At 38.0% G+C, this 25082-nt stretch overlaps 1 long non-coding RNA gene across 1 annotated transcript in view; it reads right to left on the bottom strand.

Moving 5' to 3' along the window:
• The window catches only part of LOC102165543, a 603985-nt gene that overhangs the window by 419382 nt on the left and 159521 nt on the right, over positions 1 to 25082 (bottom strand). Inside the window, exon 2 of the long non-coding RNA XR_002343107.1 lies at positions 18547 to 18623. This is a non-coding gene — a long non-coding RNA (uncharacterized LOC102165543). The remainder of the gene's footprint in view (positions 1 to 18546; positions 18624 to 25082) is intronic.

Here is a 25082-nt window from a genome sequence, read left to right as displayed (position 1 = left end):
GATCCAAATCTCTTAGAAGCCCTACTTAAAAATAAACTTATTTAACTTTGTAGACCAGTATTTCCCCAACTTACTTTATTTCATCAACTCTAAAAAATTATTTATGATAAGATGCACCATTAATGATTAATTAATGACTGCCAATTAAGCTGAGATTGCATGTTCTTTTAACACTTGAAAGTATTTTTATTTTATACTTACTGAAAGAATTCTTTGAGATTTTGACAAATATTTTATCATATATTATTCCTAGGTATATGTTTATATATGAAACATGTCCTTTAAAAGAATTTCTAAAACTTTTAAAACAAAGCCCAACTCTTCTGAGCCCCTTTTTATCTCAGAGTTACTGATACCCACATTTTCCCACACAATATCATTATCTCTACCACCCAAGAATACACTGCTGTTTTAAGCCTACTTCATTATCATCTCCATGATTTTATCCAAGCTACTGACACTTATGTCTTCAAGTGTTGATATATTTGTGTAGGGAAAAACAAGCACATCAAAACTGCTACCCAGATGATGGTGATAGCAAGGTGCATTTTAATTTTAGAGTTGTTAAATTTGAAAGAAAAAAAGTGTATTATAGAATCAGTGAAAAGCATCAAATGCCCACTAGACTCCCCGTTTATGGTTCCCCTGGAACTAGGGGTTTTGGAAGGCTTTGAGAAAGCTGATCTAGCCTGCTTGATCAAAGCTGGATTGAAGCTAATGATAGCCAATCTTCAAAGTATAAATATCTTACCCTACATTACAGCAACATTAAACACCAGTAATTCAGAAGGAAATTCCTGAAAGTAGTACATATAGAGGTTGTACATGTAGGGCCTGGAGCTAGCCAGCCTAAGTTTATAGTCTTATTTAGCCACTTATTGATTTGATTATGAGAAAATCACAAAATTTCTCTAAGGTCAGTTTCTTCATCTTTGAGGTAGGACACCAATCATTTAGCCTTATTCTGAGATTTAAATTTATAATAAATAAAAAGCTTATGAAGGCCCTAGCACTGTCAAGAATGAACACATTTTAGTTACTGTTATTATTTTCTCAGGCAATCATGACAAGTAACCCTCTTCCTCAATTTAGCTCTGAGAGAATCTTGGCTATTTCTGAAAATTAAAATTACTCTTAAAGGATTAGTAATTTCTCATGTGAAGAGGTTCCCAGCACACAGTTCAGGGTCTAATGATGATTACCTAGTGAGGTGTTTTAAAAAGTACTTTTGTCAATGGCAGCTTTGTCAAAATAAACATGTGACCTTCCACATGCTTGCTAGGAAAGCAATTAGGTTTATTTGCAAAATGCAGTTCTGGTGTGATTACTACCATATCCCTCTGTGCAACAGGTAAATTCCAGAGAAAGTGGAGTTCGGTTTTCCACCTTTCATTTCTCTCACCTCCCAGTTTCTATCAATTTGAAAGTCTTATTGGTGACAGCAATAAGAATGAGAAAGTGCCGATCACCTATGGATGTTTGGGCATCCCAAACCTTGTAACACGTTTCCAGGAATACAGTAAGCACTGAATAAATGGTGATGATATTCTTATCATCATTATTATTATCATTAGAATCATTGCATTAATTTATTTTTTTTCTTTTTTTCTTTTTTTTTTTTTGTCTTTTTGTCTTTTTTAGGGCCACATCCGTGGCATATGAAGGTTCCCAGGCTAGGGGTCTAATCCAAGCTGTAGCCGCTGTCCTACGCTAGAGCCACAGCAACGCCAGATCCAAGCCGCATCTGCAACCTACCCCACAGCTCACAGCAAGGCCAGATCCTTAACCCACTGAGCATGGCCGGCCGGGGATCGAACCTGCAACCTCATGGTTCCTAGTCAGATTCGTTTCTGCTGCGCCATGACAGGAACTCCTGCATTAATTTCTTATTGCAGTAAATTATCACAAACTTGGCTTAAAACAACACAAAAGTATTTTACAGTTCTGGAGCTAAGAAGTCCAGAATGAGTCTCACAGGGCTAAAACAATGGTGTCAGTAGGACTAGGGCAATATGTGCTATACAGAAGAATCTGTTTCCCTGCTTTTTCCAGTTTTAGGGACCCCCCACATATCTTGGCTTGTGGCTTCGTTCCATCTTTAAAGCTAGCAATGCACCACTGCATCACTCTGACATGGCCTTTTCCACATCCCCTTTTCCTTCTAAGGACCCTTGGGCCCAGTGGAATAATCTCCCTTTCTCAAGGTCAGATGATTAGCAAATTAAATGTCCCCTTCATCATGTAACATTCCCACAAGTTCCAGAAAGGAAGATATGGACATCTTTGGGGGAGGGGGGAACATTATTCTATCTACCACAACTATCATTACCCTATCAGTAATACACCACTTCATAACGCATTGCCCCAAAATGTAGTCACTCAGAGTAACAACATTTATTACTTCACATTCTCTCTGGGGCAGGAATCTGGGTGCAGCTTAACTGGGTCCTCTGATTCAGGGTCTTTCATTTTGCAACCAAGGTGTCCACTAAGGCTGCACTCATCTCAAGATTTGGCTGGGGGGAGGATCAAATTCAAGCTCATTTATGTGGCTGTAAGCAGAATTCAGTTTCTTGTGGGCCACTGGCCAGAGGCTCCCCTCAGTTCCTTGCCACATGGGCCTCCCCAGATGTAACAGCTCACAACACAGCAGCTGATTTCATCAGAGGGAGCAATCAAGAAAGAGACAGAGAGAGGAGGAGCTAATGACAGAGCCAGAATCTTCTGTAATAAAAATCTCAGAGGTGACATTCCATCACCTCTGCCATATTGGATTAATTTGAAGCAATTCACTAGGTCCAGCCCACATTCAAGGGGAGCAGTTTTCATACAAGCATGAGTGAAATCATACTACCAGGTAGCAAAAATTACTAAAAGCCCCTTTGAAAGTCAGCCTATCACAATCACCATCATTATTGTCCCCCTCAAATCCATTCTCTTCACCTGGTGACATCTGAGCCCAAGATCCATTTCCAACTAACGATACCAGAGTTCCATCTGGGGTGGAGCCCAGGCCCTGCATTTTTATTTTTATTTATTTATTTATTTTATTTATTTATTTTTTTTGTCTTTTTGCTATTTCTTGGGCCACTCCCGCAGCATGTGGAGATTCCCAGGCTAGGGGTCCAAACGGAGCTGTAGCCACTGGCCTACGCCAGAGCCACAGCAATGCGGGATCCGAGCCGTGTCTGCAAGCTACACCACAGCTCACAGCAATGCCAGATCGTCAACCCACTGAGCAAGGGCAGGGACCGAACACGCAACCTCATGGTTCCTAGTCAGATTCGTTAACCACTGCGCCACGACGGGAACTCCAGGCCCTGCATTTTTAAAGGACTCCCTCTGTGATTTTTGTTATGCAGTCAGCATTGAGAGCCACATCTCTACACTGTGTCACTGTGTTTTAGGTACAAAGCACTGTGACTGTTATTCTCTGTTTAAAATCTCTTCACAACATTTTTGATCACTTGCAGCAGAAAGCAGAAGCTCTGTACTTGCTAGTAAGTCCCTAACTCATATCCACCTCTGCGGATTTGCTTCCATCTGTCCTCACCTCACTCACAATACACACTCCTTTAATACCTCTTTATATCCTTCCTCAAGCATTGGACTTCCATGCCTCAGTAAACGCTGTTCCCTCTGCCTACCTATGCGAAGCGAACGGCAAGATACACCTACTTTTAAAAAAATGTAATAATTATTGAACAAATTCAAAAGATTTATAAAACATGTTTCAAAAACAGTAAAATATAAACAACAATAAAATAGCTATGGGCTCACCAGTCAGCTTAAGCAAAGAATATTGCCTATAACCTAGAGGTTTCCTGTGTGTCTCTCCTGTGTCTCACTCCTTAGTCTCCTTCACAAAGGTAATCAAAATCCTGATTGCTATGTTTTTAATTCCCTTGCTCTTATCTGAAGTTGTAACACATATGCTTATATGCATAAATAATAATGCAGTTTATTTGTACATATCGCTTGGAATCATGCACTATTTTCCCGAGTTTCTCCCATACTATTCCTTGATGCTGACATACATCTCTTTGCACTATCTTAGAGTAACCATTTTTTTAAATTCATCTCAGGTGCTTTACCCACTCTATTGTTGACGGACATCTGTTCTGCTTCCAGTATTTCTGCTATTCAAGACTCCACTATAAAATTATTGTCTATGGCCACTGGTGCCCATGTGAAAATGTTTATCTGGGATGTCTACCTAGGAATGGATTTGCTGGCTTGCTTGATATGTGATGCTCAAATGTACTAGATACTGCCAAAGAATTTTCCAATATGTTTATACCAACATACACTCCAAATGTCAGTGTCTGAATGTTCTTTTAACTCTATATTCTTACCATCGCTTTACATTGCCAGACTTTTACATTTTTGGCAGCCCAAGATTAGTGACCTAATAATGAATGGAATAAACTAATCACTAATGAAACTTTCATATGTTTGTTTGCACTCAAGATGCCTCTTTTACAAAGGGCTATCCTAGTCTTTTGCCATTTTCCTAGAATTTATAGAAGTTATTTATATATTTTGAGGCCTAATTATTACAGTCTGTGGTTTGTCTTGCACCACTGTTCTGGTTTGTTTTGATGAATAGGTGCTATTTTTAATGGTATCAATTTGATTTATCTTCCAAATTATGACCTGGTTTTTTATGTCTTCTTTAAGAAATGTTTCTGTATGCAAGGTCAGAAAGCTATTCTCATGCATTGTTTTCTCAAAACCTTAAAATTTTGACTTACTTTGAACCCAAAGACAAACCTCCTTTTTAAAAATATAGTAATTATTGAACTTGCCTCACTACTGCTGACTCCCATCAGGAGTGAATAGTGTGACATTTCCTAGCAAGATTTGTTTTTTCCAGTCTTCAAAAACAGATTGAAGGTATGGGATTAAGAAGGCATTTAAAAAAGGACTGGAGCTCAACTTCTCTCCTAAAAACAACAAAATTTACAACCAAATGCTGAGCAATCTTCAACCAAATGGACCGAAAACTTTCAAAAAACATCCTACACCAGAAGACAAAGAGGAGGCCACATCAAGAGGTAGGAGGGGCGATTACATGATATAACCGACCCCATACCTCCTGGGCGGGAAGCCCCACAGGCTGGAAAGTAACTGGCTCACTCACAGAGACTCACCTACGGGAGTGAGAGTTCTGAGCCCACATCAAACTCCCACGAGTGGGGATCTGGCACTGGGAGAAAGAGCCCCCAGAGCATCTGGCATTGAAGGCCGGTGGGGCTTGTGTGCAGGAGCTCCACAAGACTGGGGGAAACGGAGACCCCATTCTTAAAAGGCACACACAGACTTTCACGTGCACTGGGTCCCAGGGCAAAGCAGAGTCTCCATAGGAATCTGGGTCAAACTTGACCGCAATTCTTGGAGGACCTCCTCGGAAAACGGGGGGTGAATGTGGCTTGTTGTGGGGGAAGGACATTGGAAGCAAAGCCCTCGGGAATATTCAGCAGCGTGCCTTTCCCTGGAGGTGGCCATTTTGGGAAAATCTGGCCCCACCCATCAGCGCTGAGAACCCCAAGCCAAACAACAATCCAAGTGGGATCACAGCCCTGCCATCAATAACAGGCTGCCCAAAGAGCCCCCCCCCCCAGGCACAGAGCCACCCCTAATCTCCTCCAGAGACAAAGCCCCACCCACCAGAGGGATAGGAATCAGCTCCACCTACCAGGGGGCAGGCATCAGCCCCTCCCATCAGGAAGCCTACAGCAAGCCCCCCATACCAACTTCAGCCACAAGGGGGGCAGACACCAGAAGTAAGAGAGGCAACAACTCTATTATCTGTAAAAAGGTCACCACACCACAAACCTATAAAAATGAAAAGACAGCAAGTGAGAACTCAGATGAGGGAGAGAGAAAAACCCCCAGAAAATCAGCCAAGTGATCAGGAGATTCTCAGCCTCCAGGAAAAAGACTTTAGACTGTTGATGCTGAAGATGATGCAAGACATTGGAAATAAACTGGAGGCAAAGATGGGTAACTTAGAGGAAACACTGAGCAAAGAGATACAAGATATAAAACTTAAATAAGAAGAGATGCAAAATACAATAACTGAAATAAAAAATTCACTAGCTGCAGCTAACAGCAGAATACAGGAGGCGGAAGAACGAATAAGCGAGGCGGAGGACAGATTAGTGGCAATTACGCACATGGAACAGAAAAGCGAAAAAAGATTGACAACAAGTGAAGAGAGTCTCAGAGAACTCTGGGACAACGTTAAACGCACCAACATCCATATCATAGGGGTGCCAGAAGGAGAAGAGAGAGAGAGGAGGGGACAGAAGAAGATATTCTAAGCGATAATAGCCGAAAACACCCCTAACATGGGAAAGGAACCACTCCCTCAAATCCGTGAAGCACAATGAGCACCACATAAAATAAACCCAAGGAGGAGTACACCGAGACACATGTTAATCAAACTGACCAAAATTAAAGACAAAGAGAAAACATTGAAAGCAGCTAGGGAAAAGAAACAAATAACACACACAAGGGAGCCCCGATACGGTTATGGACAGATTTTTCAGCAGAAACTCTGCAGGCCAGAAGGGAGTGGCATGATATACTTCACGTGATGAAAGGGAAAAAACCTCCAACCAAGCTTACTTTACCCAGCAAGGCTCTCATTCAGATTGGAAGGAGAAATCAAAAGCTTCACAGATAAGCAAAAGCTGAGAGAATTCAGCAGCACGAAACCAGCTTTACAACAAATACGAAAAGAACTTCTCTAGGCAGAAAAGAAAAGGCCACAGCAGGAAACCAAAATACCGCAAATGACAAGGCTCACCAGTAAAGGTATATATACAGTAAAGATACAAAATCATCCACGCACAATTATGCCACCAAAATCAGAACTCATGAGTAAGAGGAGGGTACACATGCAGGACACTGGAGATGCACTTGCAATTAAGAGACCAACAACTTAAAACAATCTCAAATGTAGAGAGACTCTTGTATCAAAACTTCAGGATAACTGCAAACCAGAAATCTACCACTGATACACAAACAAATAAGAAAAATCAACGCAAGTACAACACTAAAGAGAGTCATCAAACCACAAGAGGAGAGAACAAGAGAAGAAGGGAAGAATAAAGAGCAACAAAAACAAATCCAAAGCTATGAATAAAATGGCAATAAGAACATACACATCAATAAGTACCTTAAATGTTAACGGACTAAATGCCCCAACCAAAAGACGTAGACTGGCTGAATGGATACAAAAACGACCCATACATGTGCTGTCTTCAAGAGACCCACTTCACTTCTAGGGACACATACAAATTGAAAGTGAGAGGATGGAAGAAAATACTCTGTGCAAACGGGAATCAGAAGAAAGCTGGAGTAGCAATACTCATATCAGACAAAATAGACGTTAAAATGAAGAATATCTTAAGGGACAAGGAAGGTCACTGCCTAGTGATCAAAGGATCACTCCAAGAAGATATAACAATTTTAAGTATGTACACACCCAACATAGGTTCACCGCAATGTATGAGGGAGGAGAAATCGACAGTAACACAATAATAGTGGGGGACTTTAACACCCCCCTTACAGCAATGGACAGATCATCCAGACAGAAAATCAATAAGGAGACACAGGCCCTGAACGAAGCATTAGACCAGATGGACTTAATAGGTATTTATAGGACATTCCATCCAAAAGCAGCAGAATACACATTCTTCTCAAGTGCACATGGAACATTCTCTAAGATTGATCACATCCTGGGCTACAAATCCAACCAAACGGAAAACCTAGAAGAAATGGGCAAATTCTTAGAAAGGTACAACCTTCCAAGACTAAACCAACAGGAAACAGAAAAGATGAAGGGACCAGTCACAACAACTGAAATTGAAACTGTGATTAGGAGTTCCCGTCGTGGCGCAGTGGTTAACGAATCCGACTAGGAACCATGAGGTTGCGGGTTCGGTCCCTGCCCTTGCTCAGTGGGTTAACGATCCGGCGTTGCCCTGAGCTGTGGTGTAGGTTGCAGACGCGGCTCGGATCCAGCATTGCTGTGGCTCTGGCGTAGGCTGGTGGCTGCAGCTCTGATTCAACCCCTAGCCTGGGAACCTCCATATGCCGCAGGAGCGGCCCAAGAAATAGCAAAAAAAAAAAAAAAAAAAAGAAACTGTGATTAAAAAACTTGCAACAAACAAAAGTGCAGAACCAGATGGCTTCACAGGCAAATTCTATCAAACATTTAGAGAAGAGCTAACACCCCTCCTTCTGAAACTATTCCAAAAAAAACTGCAGAGGAAGGGATACTCCCAAACTCATTCTATGAGGCCACCATCACCCTGGTACCAAAACCAGACAAAGATACCACAACAAAAGAAAACTACAGGCCACTTTCACTGATGAACATCGATGCAAAAGTCCTCAACAAAATACTAGCAAACCACCTCCAACAATACACGAAAAGGATTGTACATCACGATCAAGTGGGATTTATCCCAGGGGTGCAAGGGTTCTTCAATATCCGCAAATCCTTCAGTGTGATACACCACATTAACAAACTGAAGAATAAAAACCATATGATCCTCTCGATAGACACAGAAAAAGCCTTTGACAAAATCCAACACCCGTTTCTGATAAAAACCCTTCAGAAAGTGGGCACAGAGGGAACCTACCTCAACATAATGAAAGCCGTGATGACAAACCCACCACTAACGTCATTCTCAATGGGAAAAAGTTGGAAGAATTCCCGCTGAGATCAGGAACAAGACAAGGATGTCCGCTCTCACCACTACTATCCAACTACTCTTCAACATAGTTTTGGAAGTCCTAGCCGCAGCAATCAGAGAAGTAAAAGAGATAAAAGGAATCCAAATTGGAAAGGAAGAGTAAAACTATCACCATTTGCAGATGACATGATACTATACCCAGAGAATCCTAAAGACTCTACCAGAAAACTCTTAGAGCTCGTCCATGAATCTGGCAAAGTCGCAGGGTACAACATTAATACGCAGGAATTGACGGCATTTCTACACACTAACAGCGAAAGACCAGAAAGAGAAATTAGGGAAGCAATCCCGTTGACCGTGGCATCCAAAAGAATAAAATACCCAGGAGTAAACCTACCTAAAGAGACAAAAGACCTGTACTCTGAAAACCGTAAGACACTGATGAAAGAAATCAAAGATGACACAAACAGATGGAAAGACATTCCATGCTCTTGGATTGGAAGAGTTAATATTATCAAAATGACTATGCTACCCAAGGCAATCTATAGATTCAATGCAATCCCTGTCAAATTACCAAGGACATTTTTCACAGAACTCAAACAAAATAGTTCAAAGTTTGTTCGGAAGCACAGAAGACCCAGAATAGCCAAGGACATCCTGAAAAGGAAAAATGGAGCTGGAGGAGTCAGGCTCCCGGACTTCAGACTATCCTACAAAGCAACAATCATCAAAACCGTGTGGTAGTGGCACAAAGACAGAACTATAGGTCAGTGGAACAGGATAGAGAGCCCAGAATTAAACCCACGCACCTACAGCCAACTAACGTATGACAAAGGAGGCCCGAATATACAATGGAGAAAAGAGAGCCTGTTCAATAAGTGGTGCTGGGAAAACTGGGCAGCCACATGGAAAAGAATGACATTAGAACGCTCCTTAACACCATACCCCCAGATAAACTCAAAATGGACTAAAGGCCTGGATTTAAGACCAGACACTCTGAAACTCTTCGAGGAAAACATAGGCCAAACACTCTCTGACATAAACGACAGCAGCATCTTCTCAGATCCACCTCTCAGAGTATTGACAACAAAAACAAAAATAAACAAATGGGACCTACTCAAACTTCAAAGTTTCTGCACAGCAAAGGAAACCCTAAACAAAACGAAAAGACAACCCACAGAGTGGGAGAAAATCTTTGCAGATGAATCGACTGACAAGGGATTCATCTCCAAAATTTGTAAACACCTTCTGCAGCTCAATACCAAAAAAACAAACAACCCCATCCAAAAATGGGCGGCAGATCTAAACAGACAATTCTCCAAAGAAGACAGACAGATGGCCAAAAAGGCACATGAAAAGATGTTCAACATCACCCATTATTAGAGAAATGCAAATCAAAAGCACTCTGAGGTACCCACCTTACACCAGCCAGAATGGCCATCATCCAAAAGTCTACAAACAATTAAGTGCTGGAGAGAGTGTGGAGAAAAGGGAACCCTAGTACACTGTTGGTGGGATTGTCAATTGGTGCAACCACTGTGGAAAGCAGTATGGAGATGCCTCAGAAAACTAAACATAGAACTACCATTTGACCCAGCAATCCCACTCCCGGGCATCCATCCAGAGAAAACCACGACTCGCAAAGACACATGTACTCCAGTGTTCATTGCAGCACTCTTTTCAGTAGCCAAGACATGGAAACAACCTAAATGCCCATTGACAGAGGAGTGGATCCAGAAGATGTGGTACGTATACACAATGGAATGTTACGCAGCCATTAAACGGAATGAAATACCGGCATTTTTAGCAACATGGATGGACCTAGAAGGTATCACGCTAAGTGAGGTCAGTCAGACGGTGAGGCACCAACATCCAATGCTTTCACTGGCATGTGGAATCTGAAAAAAGGACAGACTGAACTTCTTTGCAGAACAGATACTGCCTCACAGACTTTGAAAAGCTTAACGGTTTCCAAAGGAGACAGTTTGTGGGGTGAGGGGATGTGCTGGGGTTGTGGGATGGAAATCCTCTAAAATTGGATTGTGATGATCATTGTGCAACTATAAATGTAATAAAGTCATTGAGTAATAATTATAAAAAAGAGAGATTGGAATCATCTCACAGTCTGTGGGTAGTGTTCCAAAGAAAATTATGTTTATCATTTTTCTAGAGAGCCACAAGAGATTGGATACTCAGAAGGCTGTATTTGAATAGCAAAACTTTTACAGCTAAAAGAAGTATGAGTATAGATTCTTATATTTTCTTACTAATACAGATAACTTGTTTAAAGCAATTTACTTTCAGGTATAAACAATTTTACCTTTAAAATATTCTCCTCAAATACATGTTCAAAACCAAGTTTTATATTTACAAATTTTATATTTAAAGTTTTTAACCATGTATTAAGAACAATATGATTATAATTTCATAAAGTGGGGTGAAAATACTTTGTCAAAAATATCACTTTGGGGATAAAGGGGTAAGACACTTTAACAAACACTTAAAATCCCACATATCAATGACTGAAATTTTTCTCAACTGATAGAAGGATTTGGAAAGAATTGTCAACTTTAGGATACTGAGTCTTCTTATTCATGGATATAGTATGCTACTCAATTACAGTTTTCTTCAATGTTGTTCAGAATTTCATAACTTTCTTCTTAAAGGTGTTTTACATCTTTTGTTAAATTTGTTTCTATTTGTATTTTTATTGGCACTATTGTACATTTAAGAAAATATTTCTAACTGGTAGTGTTGTGTAGAACAATAGTTGATTTTATATTGATTTTTGTACCTACTAAACTTGCTAAATTACTTATAATTTTCCGTATATTCTTTTGCGTTTTCAACAGAGCCAATATTATCGTCAGAAAATAATGAAAGGCTTATTTCTTCCTTTTAAATCCATAAATTAAAAGTCATTCTCATCTTACTATATTGGTCAGGGGTTCATAAAATGTTGAATAGAAGGAGTAATTATAGCTATACTTTTCTTACTCCTAATTTAAAGGAAGTGATTAACTATTTCCCATTATATATGACATTTTCTGTGTTCTTTTAAGTATGGTGTATTGGCTTCCTGAAAGGCCCTTCTAATTACTACTTTTTAATGAATAAGTATTGAATTATACCTAATACTTTTCCTACGGCTAATGAAATGCTTTTATGATTTATTATTTCTCTCCTGTTAGTTTCATGTTGATTTTCTAACATTAATCCAACTTTTATTCCTTGCAATTAACTCATTTTGATCATGACATATTTTCTTGTTAATGGATATCTGGATTTAATTACTAATAATTATTTACAATTTTGCATTTATGTTCCAAAGTTAAGCTGACCTATAATTTTTCTTTATCATTCTGTCTTTGTAATGTTTTTGTATCAAAGTTAGGATAATCCCACTAAATGCACTCAGTAGTGTTCCTTTTTTTTTTTTTACACTCAGGAATAATTTGTGTGGGACTGAAAATTTTTCTTGAACATTTAGTAGATCTTTGTGGGAAATAATTAGCTATTTGTTCAGTTACTTTAATGGTTATATCACGGTTCAAGTTTTTCATTTCTTTCTGAGTCAGTTTTAGTAATAATTTTTCCAGGATTTTTTTCTTAACCAAATATTTCAAATTAGTTTTTACAAAGCTGTTCATAATAATATCCTCTTACTGTATTTTAATATCTATGGCACTTATAGTTATTTCCTATTTTTTTAAATCATTCTTATTGCTGTACATTTGTTCTACCTCTCTTTTGTCCATAATCAATCCTTTTTTTTTTTTTTTTCCCTTAGGGCTGCATAAGCAGCCTATGGAACTATCCAGGCTAGGGGTTAAATCAGAGCTATTGCTGCTGGCCTACACCACAGCCACAGCAATGCTGGATCAGAGCCTCGTCTGTGACCTACACCACAGCTCATGGCAACACCAGATCCTTAACCCACTGGGCAAGGCCAGGGATCGAACGCACTTCCTCATGGATACTACTTGGGTTCGTTAACCACTGAGCCACAAAGGGAACTCCCATGATCAATCTTGACATGTGTCTGTCTATTTTATTAGTTGCATTAGTTTCCTACTGATGCTGTAACAAATTTCCATAAATCTTATAGCTTAAAATAATACAAATTTACTCTTACAGTTTTGAAAGTCAGTAGTATGACTAGAGATGGTGGCATTCTTTGATGCATAAGTAGTCAGGGTTTTCCAGAGAAACATAAATGTATGCATATAGATAATTATATTTACATTATAGTTCTATGTAACATACTATATATATAATACCATGTGTATTATAATATTTTATCAGCTCATGCAATTATGGAGGCTAAAAAGTTCTAAGATCTGCAATTGGTAAGCTAGAGACCCAAGTGGAGGGCAGATCACATAGTTCCACTCTGAGTCTGAGGTCTGAAGCCCTAAGAACCAGAAGGAGGATCAATAGTGTAAGGTTTAGTCTGAAAGTCAGCAGACTTAAGAAACAAGGGCTGATTTTCATTTCAAGTCCAAAGGCAGGAAAAGACAATATCCCAGTTCAATCAGTCAAAAGGAAGAATTCCCTCTTATTCAGCCTTTTTTTTCTATTCAGATCTTCAATTGACTGGGCAGGGCCCACCCACATTAGGGAGTGGAATTTGTTTTACTCAGTCTACTGATTCAGACATTAATCTCATCCAGAAACAACGTCACACTCACATTTAGAATGTTTGACCCAATGTCTGGGTACTCCATGGCCCAGTCAAGTTGACACATAAACCTAATCATCATCCTTGGCTTGTTCTATACACAAAAGCTTGCAGCCCCTAATCCTGCTTTTCATTCCTCAATTCAGATTTTATTTACTTCAAGAAGCCTCCCCTGACCATTGGGCTAAGTGTCCCCCTCTGTGCTCCCATTGCCCTACATGTATAATTAAGCACCGATTTTTTTTCAATATTGTAGTATCTATCCCTTGATTACCTCTCCTATAAAATTTTAAGATCTTCAAGGACAAGAAGCAGATTTTAATCATCTTTGTTTTTCTTGTTCTAAGCACTCTCTCTTCCATATAGGCTCTCAGTAAATAATTATTAATAAAACAACCGAATGAGGCTAATGTTTTCAAAAAGCTTGCCTGACCAACTTTCCTCTTCTAGGTAAATAATATTCATTGCACTCAAGAAGTAACACCAATCTGCCACATTAAATTTAGTGGAAGATAAGACAAATTTTCTACACCATTGAGAAAATACCAAAGGAAATAAAACAGTATTTAATTTGCAGGTTTTATTTACCAAGGCAACAGTGCTTATTTATCAAAGTCATTTACGGGTCATTCAAGTGAAAAGACAGTCTTTGAATTTGGTTTTCGACTCTCAACAAATGCTTATGCCTTAATTCTGTGAGGATTTCAATGTTGTATGAATACACAGGTGAGCCATCACAGAGCCTACCTATATAGCATCTGAGACATTATTAGGACATAATAATGTTCATATCTTTGAAATAAGAGGAATCTAACAAAGTATTATAGACTCAGAGTTGGGGAAAAGATAGAAATCTTCTAGTCTAGCCCAGTTCTTACATTTCTTCTCTAAGATTTCAGGCAAGAATTGAAGTTTTTGCTAGAATATCTGCAGTTATAGAGGACTCAGGACCTCTAATATTTTAAATACCAATATTATTTCCTATCAGGGATATGCTAGTCTGATAATGAATTAAGTGATTTAATTAGATAAATATAATACAAGAATGCATTTTTGTAAAACTCAGCAACATTTCTCTTTGTTCTAGAAAAAAAAGTCTTCCCTCATCATCTGATTTTCTCGGTCTTAAGTGTGATCACAAGTTAAGAGTCATCATAGCATCCAAGCTTATCTGGTATAAAAGGCAATACCCAAACTATCGTGAATAGTGCTGCAATGAACAGGGTGCATGTATCTCTTTCAGAGAAAGTTTTGTCCAGATAGATGCCCAGGAGCAGGACTGCTGGATCACATGGCAGATCTATATCTAGTTTTCTGAAGAACTCCATACTGTTTTCCATAGTGGTTGTACCAATTTATATTCCTGCCAACAGGGTAGAGGGGTTCCCTTTTCTCCATACCCTCTCCAGCATTTGTTATTTGTAGACTTTTTTTTTTGCTTCTTAGGGCCACACCTGCGGGATGGAGGTTCCCAGGCTAGGGGTCAAATCAGAGATGTAGTCACTGGCCTACACCACAACCACAGCAACGCAGATCCAAGCCGCATGTGCGACCTACACCACAGCTCACGGCAATGCTAGATCCTCAACCCACTGAGCAAGGCCAGGGATCGAACCTGCATCCTCATGGATGCTAGTCAAATTAGTTTCCACTGCGCCACGACGGGAACTCCTGTTATTTGTAGACTTATTAATGACAGCCATTCTGACTGCGTGAGGTTGTACCTCATTGTAGTTTTGATTTGCATTTCGTTAATAATTAGTAATGTTGAGCATTTTTTTCATGTGCCTGTTGGCCATACATATGTTTTCTTTGGAGAAAAGTCTTTTCAGGTCTTTTGCCCATTTTTAAATTGGGTTGTTTGTTTCTTTGCTGTTGAGTTGTAAGAGTTGTTTGTATAGTTTGGAGATTAAGCCCTTGTCAATTGCATCATTTGCAACTATTGTCTCCCATTCTGTAGGTTGTCTTTTTGTTTTCTTTTTTATGGTTTCCTTTGCTTTGAAAAAGCTTATAAGTTTATGTCCCATTGGTTTATTTTTGTTTTTATTTCTATTGCCTTGGGAGACTTACTAAGAAAACATTTGTATGGTTGATGTCAGAGAATGCTTTGCCTATGTTCTCTTCTAGGAGATTTATGGTGTCTTGTCTTGTATTTAACATTTCATGCAAAATTTAAAATCAGACTGTTTAATAGAAAAACGAATTTATTTCACAAAGCTGCAACACTGAATAATTAATTGATTTAGAGCATAGCAAGTATTATATTATGGCATCTGTTAGTTTAATTTAATTCAACTACAGCTAAGCATTTTAAATTTCCAAATATATAGAAAAATTTTTGAAATACTGAGAGTTCCCAATTCAGATTGAGAGAATTCTAAAGTACAGATAAAAAACTTCTGTGATTCAAGGAAGATTGAATTATGCCTAGGTGCTTCCAAATATAGGATTTCCTAGAGGTAAGAATGTTTTAGAAGTGTTGTAAAGGATAATAACACATATTATACTAGAAAATGCCTAGCATATATACCACATGACCCATAAATATTTATAATTTCTCATCTTTTTTTTCTTTTTCTTTTTTTTTTTTTTTTTTTTTTTTGTCTTTTTAGGGCCATACCTGTGGCATATGGAGGTTCCCAGGCTAGGGGTCGAATCAGAGCTGTAGCTGCCGGCCTACTCCACGGCCACAGCAACACCAAATCCAAGCTGCATTTGCAACCTACACCACAGCTCACAGCGATGCCAGATTCTTAACCCCACTGAGCAAGGCCTGGGATCAAACCCGTGTCCTCATGGGTATTAGTCGGGTTCGTTAACCACTGAGCCACTACAAGAACTTCCATATTTTCTTACCAAAGGCTTTTAACTCAGTTTAAGATTGTTTTACTTTAAACATGCAAAGTCCATATTCTCACTTTTTCCTACCTATATCCACATCCTTTTCTATATAATTTTGCATAACCCTTACTTTGGTGGTAGGCTTGACTGCAAGACTTGCCTTAGCCAAAGGATAGTAACAAACTTGACTTATGCAGAGACTTGAAGAGTGCTTGGGTATAGAAATTGCCCTGACTCTTGCACCTCTGCCTTTCCTTTGAGAGTATGCCTAGGCTAGCCTGCTTGAGGAATATCAGAGTGGGGCTAAGTCAAGTTCCTCCAGGCAGCAGCCAAAGGACCCACAAATGCAACAAGTCACCCTAAGATGGACTATACCCAGATAACAAGTAATTTCAGGTTAGAGCAGGAGGGAGAGCTGTCCGGACTAGATTGATGACCTACACATTTGTGAACTAAATGAATATCTGTTGTTTCCAGTCAGTGTGCTTTGGATCTGACCCAGTAGCTGCTTACTTCCTTTACATTTCTACCTCATCACCACCCATGATTTGACAAGCAGGAAAATCAACTTTTGAGATGGATAAAATAGCATTCAAAAGGATCAAGGGATTTTCCCCAGAGCAGGTGCTGGGGGCAGTGTGTGGAAAATGGAGAATAACTGAGCCAAGATGGCTATTCCAAAGGCTCTTCATGCATAAACACTATCCCTACTGTTCCCACTTCACCAGTACACCTAGAAGTAACCATATCCCCATTTTACTCAACTCTAGCAGGACACAAGCTTCATGGAAAGTGTCCACTGCAGCAGTGCATCACACTGAAACAAAGCAATTAAGCAGATGTGCAAAGATATCCTTCTGTTCTTGGTTGTTTTCACCACCTTCATTCAATTAAGTTTCGATATCTCATTAAATAAATATGAAATTTATCAATTTATCAATCCCATATTTTAACAAGTATGCATGTGTCCTTTATCCCCCAATTCATAATCATCTATGTACAATGAACACACTCAAGATGAAAAAATAAAAGAGTGAAAAATAACACATGAGGCAAATATGGCTGAAAGAAGTATGCTATAGCCACATTAATTTCTGACTGAATAGAATTGAAAGCAAAAAAATGAGTATAGATAAAATTTTATCTTATATGTTAGGAACAAAACATCAAATTGATTGATAATAATGAATATGTTACCACATACAAATATATATACACAATCTCTAACAGCAATTGATGAACCATGAAGATAACTAACTAAATCAGTGGCTATAGCTGGAGAAATCTTCAAAGTTTATGTTCCAGAAACCAACAGCTTAAGGAAGCAAATTAAAAATTTGTATATATTATAAATAATAACTAAATGAAAAGATATATTGTGAACTTTATACACAGTGAGCAGACACTTTTTATTTTCTAAGCATGCATGAAACATTCACAGAAGTCAATCGAATACTGATTCACACACACAAAAAGCCTCAATAAATTGCAAAGAAGTGATATCTTGAAGAGTTTTCCAACTATTATTCAATAAAATTAAGAATCAAGACCAAATGTAAAGTCTTATAGAAACCCCAAGTATCTGTGGCCTCCCCCCATACAACTATGTGGCACTTGAGTTAAAGAGAAATTCATAAATAAAAGTACTAAATTACAGCTGAGTGAGCATAAAAGCACCCCATGTCAAAATGTCTGGGAACCAGAGAAGGAAGCACTGTGAGGAGCATAATATATCCTAAAAATCATTTACCAGATGACAAGAATGGTTATAAGTAAGTGAGCTAAATACTCCCAAAATTGCTAGGGAAAAATCGATAAGAAACAAGAATAAATCCAAAGAAGTAAGAAGATGTAATGAAGATTAAGAAAGATATTAATAAAATAGAGAAAATAGAGATAACATGTTCACAGCACATACTGTACATTGTTCTAAGTGCTTTACATATACTGACCCACTCAATCTTCACAACAACCCTTAGACACAAGCAAAATTATTCATTCTCATTTTACAGATGAGTAAAACAGTGCACAGAGAGACTGCATATCTTTCCCGAGATCACAAAGCTAATAAGGACCAGACACTGACTAATATTCTGTGCTTTTATCAACTGTGCTCTACTAATCCAAAGGCTAATTTTTCTTTTCTAAAGACTTCTGAAGTATATAAACCTCCAGAAAGACTGATTAAGAAGAGAGAAAGAGAGAGAGGGGGAGAGAAGCATTGCTGTTTTAGGGTAATTAAGGGTAGCTGACAACAAAATCTCAAATCTCATTGGCATAACATGATAAATGGTTTTTGTTTTTTTTTTTTACCTGCTTACATCACAATAGCTAGTCAGTTGAATCCACAGGAAAATTCTCCTCAAGTAGTGATCAGGGGTCCATGGAAGCTGTGACAGAAGAAGAAAGAGAAGGATGAGAACACTGGCTCTTAGCTTCTTTGATCTGGAAGTCCTACTCTCTACTCTTTCTTTGGTTTGGACCAACCAATAGTCACATGTCCTCACCCTAAATGAAAATGAAGGAATTTGGGAAAACACATACATTGTTTTGGTGATCACTAACAATCTCTGTAATTGTTGGAAAAGATACGGGGGGGGGGGGTATGACCATCAGTTGACCTGCAAGACATGGACCCGGGCAATAGGAGGCTCTTTACCTCCTCCCTTGTCTTTGAAATGTGCATTCTGTCCACCCACATAAGGAGCCATTTTCAAGGATGCCTCCTTGAGAATGTGTTGTTGAGATCCTCTGAACAGTATATATGATTAAACTTCTACATAAACTTTTAAGATTTTGGCGAACAGGTGTATAGATCTACTCATTTTATAGCTGTCTGTTATGGCTGTATGTTAACAGGTCTGTTATATAAATTCTCTTGCTCACTGAAGCTGGCACCTAGGAGTTCCCATTGTGGCTCAGCGGTAAGTAACCCAACTAGTATTCTTGAGGATGCGGATTTGATCCCTGGCCTCGCTCAGTGGGTTAAGGATCCAGCATTGCCATGAGCTGTGGTGTTGGTTGCAGCAGGCATGTGTCAGATACTGCTTTGTGGCGGCTGTGGCATAGATCAGCAGCTGCAGCTCCGATTTCAACCCCTAGCCTGGGAACCTCCATATGCCTCAGGTGTAGCCCTAAAAAGCAAAAAACAAAGAAACAAAAAAACCCAAAACCTGGCACCTACCCATCTGAAGTGATCTGCCCCTGTTTTTATTCTCTCCCTGCCCTCCATGTACAGGGGCCATTTTGCAAACCAACAGCAATAAATACAAAAAAGATAAAAAAGACTATGAAAGGATAAGAAAACTATAAACAGATTTTTTAACATTATTTTTATATTAATTTTAAAGGAATGTTTGGAAAACTATTCAACAATAAATTTGACAGCCCAGCTCTAACAAACAAATTCCTGGGAAAAGATCAAATGACAAAATTGGAACAAGAAGAAATTATATATCGTCAACAGCCAAACATTAATAAAAATGCAAACAGAAACCTCTCTCTACTTTTGCCCTTCTTCCTAGCAAAAAATAAAGCCCCTGCACCAGCTAAAATTTTCTTTCTCTCAGCCCCAAATCCTCCCTTCATTACCCTGCTTTGTGATACTGGGGCTAGACCCTATAAACCTTTCTTCTTTGTCAGTGGGCATAACGTTAGGCTTTATCAGTCGAGTGCTGTGAAGGAATACTGCAGGAGAGGGGACTTCTCTCCCTGGTTTCCATGTGCTTATTTCTCTTCTCTAATCCTGCAGCATTCAGTGCCCCCCTCCCCCAGCAAGTTTTAATGGTACCCACACGGTAGCATTCTAGTGAGTTCTATCAGCCCCCCAGCTAGCTTCCCCTGGAATTCAGCATACTTTCATAAGGGGTGTGTACTTGTTGGCAAGTTCTACATTCCAACCAGCTGACTTTAAAGAAACTCACGCATGATCTAGCAGGAAACTGTTGGTGAGTTCTGCAAGCACTTCAGCCAGCACCTAGCAAATTCAGGACCCTTGTGTACAGCTTCCCAGTCCCTTTTCTAGAGTCTCCCAGGTGCCGTGGTAGGTGGCATCTTATTCAGTTTCAGCAGAACTCCAGGGCTGACTTCTCATCCAGTTCCATCATCAAGGACCCCAGAAAGCAGGTTCCACAATTTATGATACCTCAGTAGGCAGTTTCCTCATAACCAGCTGGTCCTATGGCACCTAAGTAACTTTTCCCACCATCCAAAGAGCTATAGTCACACCCTTTCTAATAGCCTAAATCTCAACTTTTGGTGGAGACAAGGGATCCGTTTTCCAAATTTGCTGCTTTAGCCATAGAAAGAGTGAATTGTCTGTACACATACTACTTCTGCATTCCTTACAGTTCCTCATTACCATTTAATATTATTCCTTTTTCTCTTCAAATTACTATGATTTCTGTCCACTGACTGGATATTTACCCAAGACCCAGATAGTATTAAAAGGACATTTCACTAAATTTCAAGGCACAGATAATATGTTTTATACCAGTTATCCAAAATGGAGAAAAAAGAAAAAAAAAATTTAAGATTCTAGTGCAACCTACTTTCTCAAACTCAATTAGAACAATACACGAATACACAATTCCATGTCTTTCAATAGATAAATGGAAAAAACAGTCTGTGGTATATTCAGACAATGGGATATTTTTCAGTAATTAAAAAAAGTGAGCTATCAAGCTGTGAAAGATATGCAGAAACCTTAAATATATGTTTCTAAATGAAAGAAGCGAAACTGAAAAGGCTGAAAACTGTAGGATTTAATTCCAACTACATCACTTTCTGGAAAACACAAAATTATAGAGACAGTAAAAGCCCAGTGGTTGTCAAGGCTTGAGGTACGGGAAGGGATGAATAGAAGGAATACTGAGGTGTTTCAGGTCATGAAACTATTCTGTATGATACTCTAACGGTGGACACATGACACTATATGTTTGTCAATACCTATAGGATGTACAACACCAAGAATAAACCCTAATGGAAACTATAGACTCTATTTAATAATAATGTATTAATAAGGCTCATTAATCGTAATAAATGTGAAGTGTTAATAATAGAGCAAACTAGGGGAGACGGAAGCAGTACATGCAAACTCTGTAATTTCTGCTCGATTTTTCTGAAACTTAAAACTTCTCCAAAAAAGTTTGTTAAAAACCCCATAATTTCATACCTGCCTGACTTATGAATATAATTGCCAAAATCTTAAAACAAATACTAGATAAACAAAACTAGTATTATTTAAGTAACTATATAATGATGAAGTAAGATTTATGGCAAGAATAGTGACATGAATCAGCATAAGAAAATACGTTAATTTAACATTTTAATGGTCAAAAAGAAAAAAATTACCTCATCCTATTAGCAGATTTAGAAACATATAGATGAAGTTCAGCACCCACTTATTGCAAAACTATCACAAACCAGATTAGAAGGAAATACTTAACATCGTAAAGGCTATATCCTTAAAGCCAACAGTAAACATGATTCTTAATGGAAAACATTTTAAAAATTGGGGAAATGTCAAAATGTACTTTTATAAAGAGGATATAATAAGAGGATATAATAATTTACATTGCACTTCAAGCAGAATCAACAAACTTTAGAATGAGAGTTCATCATGCTTTCTGAACATAGAAAAACATAGAAAAATCAGTAGCATTTTTTATTATAGCAATAAGCAATTAGATCAGATAGTTTTCCATTTTTAAATTATACTTACTTAGAAATTAGCCTAATACAATGTGCATCTTAGCAGAGAAAACTTTAACGCCCTATTAAAAGTCATAAAATAAACCCAAGTAAATGGAGAGATTACTTCATCAATGGGAGGTCTGACTTAACACAATAAAGATGTCGATTATCTCTCAATTAAAAAAAAAATTCACTGCTGGATTCTTCCTTTAAAGCCTGGATGAACTATGAAAAGGGGAGAGAAACATGGATCTGATAATCTTATAACTACAACCACAAAACAAATAAAAAATGGTGAGAAACACATTTGAAGACAAAAGAGGATTCGTGATTTAACATGAATGGAAAGTGGCAGTGTGGGGTATATTTACAACCCCACTCACCTAGGTAATTTTGATTAGCTGATGTCAAGAGGCTATTGTAACATTGATCTACAAATAATGACTGAGCAATGAAAGAAAATTATGACTATTTCACTTATAAATTACCAAAACATGAAAATCTCAAATACTATGTGATGAAATTCAATTCAAAAACAAGTATTCTTAAAAGAATATAAGATGTTTCATAATGCAGCTTAGCAGCAGAATGCAACACCTTCCATAATTCTGGGGTTTTTTGGTGTTTTTTTTTTTTTTTTTTGGCTTAAAGGACCCCTTCTCATGATTCAAGGAGTTATTCCTTTTCAGTCTTCTTTTCTGATTTTTCCCCATTTTCCAAACCTTTAGCATTGAAGGCCACCAAAGCTATGCTGCAGCCCTCTCCTCTATCTAAAACCTACTGCCCCGGTAACCTCAAGATCATTCTCATGATGTGAAGTGCTGTCTCATCACTGATGACTTCCAAATGTTGATCTCTTTTAAATGTGTCCCCAGAACTCTAGACCCATGTACGCAACTGCAATGTTACTTTTTAGTATCTAATAGACACTTAAATATCCCAAATCATAATCTTGACCTTCCTTCCTCTCCCACCCAACATCCTAATAAAACTCTTTCTCCTGCCTTCTCCATTTTTATAAATATCAATTCCATTCTCCTTGGCATTGAGACCTAAATCGTGCATTTATTTATAATTCTATTTTCTCTAATAATCCATATCCAATCTATCAAAAATTCTGTTTAATATGTCTTCAAACATATCAAGAATTGGACCACTCTGCACCACTCCCACACTCATCTCTTTTTCAAGTAATGATTTCTTACTTGAAAAAAAAAGTTTCCTATCTGATCTTGAACTCACCCTTTAAAACTATTCTCTACATTACAGTTAGATATTTCTTTTTTACAGTTTTAATAGACTTTATAAACTAATTTTAGGTTCCCAGAAAAACTGAGCAGGAAGTATAGAGTTCCAGTATATCCCACGCCCTACACAGGCAGAGTCTCTCCCACTATCGACATCCCACACCAGAGTGGTACATTTGTTACAATGAATGAACCTACACTAACACGTCATAATGATTCAAAGTCCATAGTTTATACTAGGATTCAGTCTTGCTGCTATGTATCCTCTGAGTATTGACAAATGCAAAACAGAGTGTGGCCACAATTACAGTATTATACAGAATAGTTTCACCATCTTACAAATCCTCTGTGTACTGCCTATCCATCCATGCCTCCCCTACAACTCCTGGCAGCTACTGATCTTTTCACTGTCTTCATAGTTTTGCCTTTCCTAGAATGTGATAGAGTTATAGCATGTAGCCTTTTCAGATTTTTTTTCTTTTCATATTGACCTTTTCAAATTGGCTTTTCTTCTTAGCAGTATGTATTTAAGGTACCAGCCTATTTTTTCATGAGTTGATTTCTTTTTAGCACTGAATAACATTCCACATTCCATTGCCTAGATGTACCTTTTTTTTTTTAAATCCATTTACCTACTGAAGAACATTTTGGTTGCTTCCACGTTTGTGCAATTATGAATAAAGTTCCTATAAACATCTGTGGGCAGTTTTTTTTTTTTAACTCACTTAGATAAACACCAAAGAGGGTGACTGCTGGATCATATTTTAAGAATACGTTTTGTTTTATAAAAAGTGACAAACTATCTTCCAAAGGGGCTATAACATTTTGCATATCTACCAGCAATGAATGAGATTCCTATTGCTCCACACCTTCTTTAGTATTTGATGTTGTTCATGTTCTAGGTGTGTAGTGGTATCTCAATTTTGTTTTAATTTGAAATTCTTTTTTTTTTTTGCCTTTTTTTTTTTTTTTTTTTTTTTTTTGCTTTTTAGGGCCACACCCATGGCATATGGAGGTTCCCAGACTAGGGGTCGAATAGGAGCTACAGCTTCCAGTCTACACCACAGCCACAGCAACACAGGATCAAAGCCATGTCTGTGACCTACACCACAACTTAAGGCAATGCTGGATCCTTAACCTACTGAGTGAGGCCACGGATCAAACCCGCAACCTCATCGATTGAACCTGCAACCTCATGGTTACTAGTCGGGTTCATTAACCACTGAGCCATGATGGAAACTCCTACTTTGCAATTCTTTAATGACATATGATGTTGAACATCTTTTCATATGCTTATTTGCCATCTGTATGTCTTCTTGGATGAGATTTCTCTTCTGATCGTTTTTAATTGGATTGTTCATTTTCTTATTATTGAGTTTTAGAGAGAGTCTTTTTAAAAGGTATGTTAGATCATGATACTACTGTTCTAAAAATAATAATTCACATTTACTCTTCACCAGGAACTGTTCTAAGTGTAGTCACATCCATTTTAAGATGTATTCTTCTATTTTCAAATTTTAACATTGTTTAAATTATGATGTGTCTCACGACTTTCTAGCTAAGCAATGGTCATCACATAATTGTCATTGCCAAAGGTTTCAGTGTCATAGAAAAAAAATCTCAGAGACAATAGTATAACATTTTAAATATATTGTATTACGAGTGATATTACTGGAAGCGAGAATTATATTGGTTGGAAAAACACAAATATAATCAATGCTAAATGAAAGGAGTAATGCTAAACAAAATGCTAAATGAAATGAAATCAATGCTAAATGAAATGAAAACCTAAAAGCTACTAATTTTTAGAAACAGATTAACTAAATTATATAACTTTGAGACATTGATGGTGATGTCCTAGAATTGTGGGAAAACACTAAAGAGACTAACTTTCACAAAGGTTAACAC

Source organism: Sus scrofa, chromosome 4 (genome assembly GCF_000003025.6).
Source record: "Sus scrofa isolate TJ Tabasco breed Duroc chromosome 4, Sscrofa11.1, whole genome shotgun sequence".
NCBI classification, from domain to species: domain Eukaryota; kingdom Metazoa; phylum Chordata; class Mammalia; order Artiodactyla; family Suidae; genus Sus; species Sus scrofa.
This window is presented reverse-complemented; position numbering and strand designations above follow the sequence as displayed.